The sequence below is a fragment of the Lutra lutra genome, chromosome 16 (assembly GCF_902655055.1).
Source record: "Lutra lutra chromosome 16, mLutLut1.2, whole genome shotgun sequence".
In the NCBI taxonomy this organism is placed as follows: domain Eukaryota; kingdom Metazoa; phylum Chordata; class Mammalia; order Carnivora; family Mustelidae; genus Lutra; species Lutra lutra.
In genome coordinates this window covers 19,432,222-19,442,132 of record NC_062293.1, presented here as the reverse complement: position 1 = coordinate 19,442,132, position 9,911 = coordinate 19,432,222, and positions in this window count along the sequence as shown.

Below are 9,911 nucleotides of genomic sequence, written 5' to 3'. Positions count from 1 at the left end.
CCCCCAGTCCTCCATCTCCTCCTGCCGTACTGAGACAAGTGTTAAGAAAATATAAAATGCAATGGACGCTCACTCGGGTCTGAGCCCCTGTGAAGGCAGGGTGGCTAATTTGCCTGGGGATTTACAAAGCTGGGCGCAAGCCTAGGGTCTGCCTCATCTTCTGACCCTGGAAACCCCACTTAACCTCTCTGGGCCTCAGTATCCTTGCCTGTAGAATGGGAAGGGTATTACTTGTTACCTCCTTCACAGGACTGGCTTCAGAACCAAGTGGATTAATGGGTGAGAAATGTACAAGACAAAGCAGAAAATTATCCGGTGGCAGGTTGGTATCTGTTATTCTCCTACCTGATTCTCATCCCCCGTGGGTGGAAGAGCCAGGGGAGGGGGTCATTTCCTGCAATCCAGGAAGGCTTCTGGGGGGAGGGACCAGGTGGGCTATTGACTGCTAGGGTCCCTCCTACACCCACATGCTCTTACCCACAGATAACAATCTTTCTAGAAGCAGCAGAGCCTGAGTCCAGCTTTGGGTCTGGGGGCAGGGGAAGGGCATGGGTGAAAAAGGCCGTCACAGCCAGCCACAGTTTCAAACACTGTGCTGGAATGGAGCTGATGACCTAAAAAGAAGCTTCCCTGAGTTGTCCTGAAGTTCCCTTTAGCTCATTATAATAGTAAGATCTCTTCCTATGGGTGGAGTTCACTGCTTTTTTTTTTTTTTTTTACTATACCGTCTATGCACTAACATGCTTACATGCTAGGCATGCACAGTTCAACTAAAGTGCTTATGTGAGGTCCCCGCACCTTCTCCCTAATACACTGAGTAAAAGCTTCCTAACAGTCAACCAAACTAAAAGGCAACCTACAGAAGGGGAGAAGATATTTGCAAACAACATATCCGAAAGAGATTTAGTATCCAAAAACCTACAAAGAACTTATCAAACTCAACACCAAAAAACCCCAAATAATGCAGTTAAGAAATGGACAGAAGACCTGCATAGGCGCTTTTCCAAAGAAGACATCCAGATGGCTAAGAGACACATGAAAAGATGTTCAACGTCACTCGGCATCAGGGAAATACAAATCAAAAACACGAGGAGATACCATCTCACACCTGTCAGGATGGCTGAAATTAACAACACAAGAAGCAACAGGTGTCAGTGAGCATGAGGAGAAAAGGGGAACCCTCTTGCACTGGTAGGAATGCAAACTGGTATAGCCACTCTGCAGAACAGTATGGAGGTTCCCCACAATGTTAAAAATAGAACTGCCCTGGTATCCAACGATTGCACGACTAGGCATTTACCCAAAGGATACATACAAAAATACAGATTTGAAGGCATACATGCACCCCAACGTTCATAGTAGCGTTATCAATAATAGTCGAACTATGGAGAGAGCCCAAATGTCCATCAGCTGATGAATGGATAAAGAAGATATGATAAACACACACATACACACATACGAAGGTTACTCAGTCATCAAAAAGAATGAAATCTTGCCAAATACAGTGACGTGGCTGGAGCTAGAGTGTATTATGCTAAGTGACATGTCAGTCAGAAGAAGAAAATACCGTATGATCTTACTCATATATGGAACATACAGGAAAGAGGAAAAGAAAAGAGAGGAAAACAAGCCGTAAGAGACTTTTTTTTTAAGATTTTATTTATTTATTCGACAGGGAGAGAGATCACAAGTAGGCAGAGAGGCAGGCAGAGAGAGAAAGGGGGAAGCAGGCTCCCTGCTGAGCAGAGAGCCCAACACGGGGCTCAATCCCAGGACCCTGAGATCATGATCTGAGCCAAAGGCAGAGGCTTTAACCCACTGAGCCACCCAGGAGCCCAATGATGAGACTCTTTTTAAAAAATATTTATTTATTTATTTGAGAGATAGAAGGCGAGAGAGAGGGAGTATAAGCAGGGGGATGGGCAGAGGGAGAAGCAGACTACTCACTGAGTGGGGAGCCCGACAGGGGGCTCAATCCCAGGACCCTGGGATCATGACCTCAGCCCAAGGCAGACCCTTAACCAATTGAGCCACCCAGGTGTCCCAAGAGACTCTTAATGATAGAGAATAAATGGAGGGTTGATGGAGGGAGGTGGGGAGAGATGGGCCAGGTGCGTGCTGGGTATTAAGGAGGCCACTTGTTGGGATGAGCCCTGGGTGTTCTACATAAGTGACAAATCACTGAATTCTACTCCAGAAACCAGTATTGCACTGTATGTCAACTACCTAAAATTGAAATTTAAAAGATAATAATAATAAAAATTTAGGGCACCTAGGTGGTTCAGTCGTTTAAGGTCTGCCTACAGCTTAGGTCATGATCTCAGGGTCCTGGGATCAAGCCCCGTATCTGCTGCCTACTCGGCAGAAGGCCTGCTTCTCCCTCTCTCTCTCCCTCTGTTTGTGTTCCCTCTCTCCCTATCTCTCTCTTTGTGTCAAATAAATAAATAAATAAATAAATGTTTTTTAAAAATTAAAATTTAAAAATTTGTTTAAAATTATTTGATCCATAATTAATTAATTTTTAAAAAATATTTTATTTTATTTTTAATATTTTTTTTAAAAGATTTTATTTATTTATTTGACAGAGAGAAATCACAAGTAGGCAGAGAGGCAGGCAGAGAGAGAGGAGGAAGCAGGCTCCCTGCTGAGCAGAAAGCCCAACTCGGGGCTCGAACCCAGGACCTGGGATCATGACCTGAGCCGAAGGCAGCGGCTTAACCCACTGAGCCACCCAGGCGCCCCAATATTTTATTTTTTTGACAGAGAGAGAGATCACAAGTAGGCAGAGAGTCAGGCAGAGAGAGAGGGGGAAGCAGGCTCCCTGTGGAGCAGAGAGCCCGATGCAGGCCTCTATCCCAGGACCCTGAGATCATGACCTGAGCCGAAGGCAGAGGCTTTAACCCACTGAGCCACCCAGGTGCCCCTAATTAATTAATTTTTATAAAGCTTCCTCCTGTAATGATCCCAGGAGAGATAGTACCTTTTTTTTTTTTTTTTTTTTTTTAAGTCAGCACTATCCCTAACATTGGACTCAAACTCACGACTCCAGGATCAAGAGTTTCACACACTGCAGACTGAGCCAGCCAGGAGCCCCAGAGACAGTGCTTGGAGAGCTATCTGCTGTCTCCTTACTTGCAACAAGTAATTAAAAAGCTCTTTGCTTTCAACACTTCCTTGGGTTGTGTTCAATTTGATGTATCCCAAGCAGCAAACTCCTTGAGCCTGGTTACAAGAACACTTATATTAGTCTACAGTTGGGCAAAATCATCTAGCAGAAAGCCCATTTGGTAATAAAGTGATGACTGTCTCATGTAATTGATTGAATTCTGTGCTGAAAGCGAGAAACAGGATGGTTGTACAGGAGAGAATGGTTTACTTTCCAGATCCCATGGTTACCTGGGAGCTGTGGCTGTCGTGGTCCAACATCACGAGAGAGAATTATACCATATATCGCTGGTCCGAGGGAAGACCCAGATTCAAAGTTCAAAGTACAATGTCTACTGAATGCCTATCACTTGACACACGGTAAAGTCAAGAAAATGTCAGTTGTACTGTCATAAATGGGGGCCATCTGTATAGTATCTCATAAATATAAGATGTTATCAATTGAGGGGCCCTGGGTTGCTCAATGGGTTAAAGCCTCTGCCTTCGGCTCAGGTCATGATCCCAGGGTCCTGGAATCGAGCCCCACTGGGCTCTCTGCTCAGAGGGGAGTCTGCTTCCCCCCCCCCACCCGCCTGCCTCTCTGCCTACTTGTGATCTCTGTCTGTCAAATAAATAAATAAAATCGTTAAAAAAGGGTGCCTGGGTGGCTCAGTTGGTTGAGCGACTGCCTTCAGCTCAGGTCATGATCCTGGAGTCCTGGGATCGAGTCCCGCATCGGGCTCCCAGCTCCATGGGGAGTCTGCTTCTCCCTCTGACCTTCTCCTCACTCATGCTCTCTCTCACTGTCTCTCTCTCTCAAATAAATAAATAAATAAAACTTTAAAAAAAAAAAATCGTTAAAAAAAAGATATTATTGAGATTTTATGTACTTGTGAAGGGAAGAAAGAAAAAAAGGTGTGCAACCATGTGTGAAAGGAAGAAAGAAAGAAGAAAAGAGAAAAGCGAAGACAAGACAAAGAAAGTGGGATGCCTGGCTCACTCAGTCACAAGAGCACTGCCACTGTCTTGGGGTCATGAGTTAGAGCCCCACATTGGGTGTAGAGACGACTTAAGAATAAACAAGGAAGGAAGGAAGAATGGCACAAAATGGAGTTGCCTGCCCCCAGGACAGCCTATCAAGACTTAATTGCAGGAATGTGACTTTTAACCAGTCAATCTGGAATTTTCTGATCCACACCAGTTAGGTAATCTGCATGATAGATGTCCAGCATTTCTCCTCAAAGGAAGTTGTTCAAAGCACCTTGCCCACAACAACCCATTCTTTTCTTTTGCTAATAACTTCCTTGTCCAGCCCCATTTCTGCCTATAAAAGTCTTCCATTTTGTACAGCTCCCCAGAGCCCTTTTCTACATGCATGATGGGATGCTACCTAACCCACGAATCAGTGAATAAGACCACATTTATTTTCCAAATTTATCCCGTTGATTTTTTTAAAGGTTTTATTTATTTATTTGACAGAGATCACAAGTAGACAGAGAGGCAGACAGAGAGAGAGGGAAGCAGGCTCCCCGCTGAGCAGAGAGCCTGATGCGGGGCTTGATCCCAGGACCCCAAGATCATGACCTGAGCTGAAGGCAGAGGCTTAACTCACTGAGCCACCCAGGTGCCCCGTGTTTTGTTTTGTTTTGTTTTAATACATTTAGTGGCAGGGACAGCATCCAAGCAAACTTCTGACAGCATTGGGAATGAGAAACAGGTGTGGTACCCCATGAAGCTGGTGCTTTCTCTTTCTGGCCGGTTCTGAGGGCCATGGGTAAGTTCTAAGTCTGAACTCTGTTCTCTTTGCATCAAGCCCTGACCTAATTGACTTTGCACAGATTCTTATTTGATCGGAAACCCTTGTCCTTGGTTTTATCCCAGATTCCATGCTGGGAACCGCGTGGTGACAGCTGCAATTCCCCAGTTAGAATCAGTCCGCAGTCCCCATTCTCTGGGTCTGCTGGTTCAGTCCTTTCCCCAGTCCCCAGATGCCACAATGGGAACTGCTGATGGTTACTAGCTGGAGTCGGACTGGGTCCAACCTAAACTGAACTGGGTCCAATAAGTAAAAAGTCCTGGTAACGGGAATCTTGGAAGCCAAAAGTGCCAGAGATGGAAAGCATGGGTCGAGAATTTAAAAGCCATTGGAGGGCACCTGGCTGGCACAGTAGATGGAGCATGCAACTCTTGATCTCGGGGTTGTGAGTTCGAGCGCACGTTGGATGCAGAGATGACTTAAAATCTTTTAAAAATAAAATAAAATAGGGACGTCTGGGTGGCTCAGTTGGTTAAGCCGCTGCCTTCGGCTCAGGTCATGATCCCAGCGTCCTGGGATCAAGTCCCACAACGGGCTCCTTGCTCAGCAGGAGCCTGCTTCTCCGTCTGCCTCTGCCTGCCTCTCTGTCTGCCTGTGCTCATTCTGACAAATAAATAAATAAAATCTTTTAAAAAATAAAATAAAATAAGTCTCCCGCGTTGAGATAAGTTGGTCATGAAACAGGTTAGATGGACACTAGATCACCACAAACCCCAAGGAGATTTCTGTGCAACAAGGTACAGGGTAAAAAAAAAAAAAAAAAAAAAAAGCAAGGTATAGGGCAAAAGAGCACATGACTGGGATGCCTGGGTGGCTCAGTCGGTTAAGCGGCTGCCTTCGGCTCAGGTCATGACCTCAGTGTCCTGGGATAGAGCCCCCACATCGTGATCCCTTCTTGGCGGGGAGCCTGCTTCTCCCTCTCTCTACTTGTGATCTCTGTCTGTCAAATAAATAAGTAAATAAATAAATAAAGTGAAACTTCTCAGGGTGCCTGGGTGGCTCAGTTGGTTAGTCTCAGGTCATGATCTCAGGGTCCACCTTGGCTCTGCGCTCAGTGGGATTTCTGCCTGAGATTCTCTCCCTCTGACCCCGCCCCCCACCCCACTTGTGCACCTGCACTCTCTCTCTCAAATAAATAAAAATATATAAATAAAAATGAAATGAAATGAAAGTCCTCCTTGGCATCTGTCACTCCTTAGTCAAAGGCTAAACTTAGGGTCATAGTTAAAGAATTTCCTAAGCCTAGAGCCGACACCCCCTCCACCCACAAGTTTTTTGAAGAATTTTATCATTATTGGGGCCTATGGGCCTGGGCTGCCAGGTACTTATCACTTATGTACTTGTTCATAGAACCCAATAAAGGCCAAGAATGGAAGCAGGAAGCAAAATAGCAAAACCCCAAGGATGGTATTCCAGGTCCTCAATCTTCAATATGTTCTCATAGATAGAAAAACTTGCAAAATAGCAACTGATCTTTGACAAGCCACTGCTAGAGTCTTCCCTGTTTGCGCCGATGGGTCTATTATTCAAATATGCAAGGAGCAGCACATGGCTGGCTCAGTCAGTGCAGCAATGGACTCTTGATCTTGGGGTTGTAGGTTCGAGCCCCATGTTGGGTGTAGAGATTACTTAAAAAATATAAAACCTTAAAACCACAGCAAATATGTGAACAAAAGGAAGAGGAAAACAGTGTCTGACTTGAAAGCTGGTTTGGAAGCTTTCTTCCTAAGGTCACTCCACCTGCTCTAGCCGCCCTGCTTGTAAGTGGTTTATCTCCTGAGATTAGCGGATTGCTAAAAAGGCAGAATATATCATGGGAGGGCCCCAGTCTGCGGGAACTCGTGACCGTAACTGAGCACTTTGAAAGAACTTTGGAACAAGACTGTAAATCAAGGCCCACCATGCTATTCACTTTACAGCTGAACAACTCCAAGGCCAGGCATGAAAAATAAACCCTTATCTTCCCATATGGTACCCTTCTAGGGCTCCACCATCAAAACACAGGCCCAAAGAGTGACATCTCAGTGGTAATCAACTGGGATAGTGGAAGAGATTGTCCTCAAAGGCCCTTTACAAATTCTGTAACATCAACTCAAATGCCCCCACATATACCCTCGGAGGAGGGCCCCCCATGAATCCCCCCGAAAGTTGATAGGATTCTGAGAGATTCTCTATAAACTGCCACATTACTCCCTTAAACAGCTAAGGGAAAAGTAAATTAAATTAATAGGGTTGTGCTGTACAGTCTGAAATATTTATTGCTTGTCCACACTGAAATGTGTCAAGATATTTGAAAGGATTCTATAGTACTATGATCAGAAATTTGGCCACCTTGGAAGCCAATATTCAAAGCCTGATAGGAATTTTTTTTAAGACCTTCTCCCCTGGGCGCCTGGGTGGCTCAGTGGGTTAAGCCGCTGCCTTCGGCTCAGGTCATGATCCCAGGTCCTGGGTTCGAGCCCCACATCGGGCTTTCTGCTCAGCAGGGAGCCTGCTTCCTCCTCTCTCTCTGCCTGCCTCTCTGCCTACTTGTGATTTCTCTCTGTCAAATAAATAAATAAAATCTTTAAAAAAAAAAAAAAAAAAAAGACCTTCTCCCCTAAGCTAAATGTACCCAGAGAGAAGAAAAAAACTTCCAGAGTTGATAATCATTTAGGTGGCCACCCTGTTCTTTCAGGAATTAAAGATAGCGCTCTTTGCTTTACAAATCTAGTCTTTACAGGCTAGTTGCTGGATGGCTCCAGATGTTTCCAGAATTATTATTCAGAGTCCAGATTTATCTTAAAGGGTATGTAGGAGGTGGGGCGCCTGGGTGGCTCAGTGGGTTAAAGCCTCTGCATTCGGCTCAGGTCATGATCCCAGGGTCCTGGGATCGAGCCCCACATCGGGCTCTCTGCTCAGCGGGGACCCTGCTTTCCCCGCCCCTCTCTGCCTGCCTCTCTGCCTACTTGTGATCTCTGTCTGTCAAATAAATAAATAAAATCTTTAAAAAAAAGGGGGGGGTATGTAGGAACTTGCATTTTTTCCCCTCTGTACCTTTGAGATGTAAACGTTCTACCAGAGCAGACCTTTCTGATCCGCAAATTTCAGGGAGGTAATTCTTATCAAAAGAAAAAAGGAGGGACGCCTGGGTGGCTCAGTGGGTTAAAGCCTCTGCCTTCGGCTCGGGTCATGATCCCAGGGTCCTGGGATCGAGTCCCGCATCGGGCTCCCTGCTCAGCGGGGAGCTTGCTTCCCTTCCTCTCTCTCTGCCTGCTTCTCTGCCTGCTTCTCTGCCTACATGTGATCTGTCTGTCAAATAAATAAATAAAATCTTAAAAAAAAAAAAGAAAGAAAAAAGGAGGAAAGCTTATTTCGAACTTGATGTCCTCAATGTCTTTCCCAAATGTATTAATAGAAAAAGTCCTAGTTGTCTGAGCAGTAACCTTAACTTCTTCCATTTATCAGAAAAACAACTCTGATCTGACTTTTGTAAGTTGTGAGTTTTGTGTTATTGTACCTAATTCATAGCAGTGATGAGGGAACAGAAGGCAAGTTGAGTACAAAGCAGAAGTTGGTACCCATAACCACCCTCCCACCGTGTCCCCGCCCCCTCCCACCCTGCCATGGGATATCTGTGACATTCCTCATGCACTCCTGGCTGCCCTAAAGGAAAAACAAATCCTTAACTTGTAAAGATCACAATCCTGCAAGACCTGAGTCTCCCTCAGTTTACTAATATCTTAGTAATTTACAAGAACAAAGCATTTCTATCAACGGCCTAGCTGCCAGAAGGAAATGTACATACAATTAAATGTCCTTATACCCTGCAGCCCATTGACAGATACTTGAAGCAGGCAGAGTGAAATGTTCCTCCAGGAAGTTCCCAACTAGCTTCCTGGTGAAGCCTTGCTAGAGGGAAAACAGACTCAACTTGACAATGGCAAGGCCTCCAGTACCCTGGGAATCTTTTTTTTTTTTTTTTAAGATTTTATTTATTTATTTGACAGACAGAAATCTTAAGCAGGCAGAGAGAGAGGAGGAAGCAGGCTGATCAGAGAGCCCTAGGCTGGGCTCCATCCCAGAACCCTAGGATCATGACCTGAGCCGAAGGCAGAGGCCTTAATGATGAGGGAGCAAGAGGCTGGCTGAAGACAAAGCAAAAGCTGGCACCTTGCACCCCTTCTCCACCCGCCCCCCTCGGTAATGTGTGTGACATTCCTCAGGCACCCCTGACTGCCTTAAGCAAGAAACAAATAGTTCACTTGCAGAAATCACAATCCTTCAAGATAGGAGTCTCCCTTGGTTTACAAATGTCCTAGAGATCTACAAACAAAGACGTTACCTTATCAATAGCACAATTTCCAGAGGCAAATAACTCAGTTCCTCAAGCCCTAAGGTCTCCCTCCCCACCATAAACGAAACTGAAGGAGGCTGAGGTAGAAGGGAATGTAAATATAGTTAAATCTCTTCTAAACCCAAATCTCACTAACAAAGATGACTGATAGCAGGATTGTGACATCCCACCAAGAATCTCCCAACTAGGGGTGCCTGGGTGGCTCAGTGGGTTAAGCCGCTGCCTTTGGCTCGGGTCATGATCTCAGGGTCCTGGGATCGAGCCCTGCATCGGGCTCTCTGCTCTGCGGGGAGCCTGCTTTCTCCTCTCTCTCTCTGCCTGCCTCTCTGCCTGCTTGTGATCTCTCTCTGTCAAATAAATAAATAAAATCTTTAAAAAAAAAAAAAAGAAAGAAAAGAAAAAATAGACCCCAAGATCCAGTCCCATGCTCTGCCAACTGAGCCAGCCAGGCACCCCCATGGCAGGAATTTTTAAATGCAAGTTACAAGGTCTCCTTATATTTTTCTGTGTATGTGTGTGTGTGTTGGGTCCATGGTCAAAGGAGCAAGACTGATACAAAGCGAAGGTCAAGCAAAGCTTTATTTCACACCAAGCATCGAGAATCAAACTGACCGG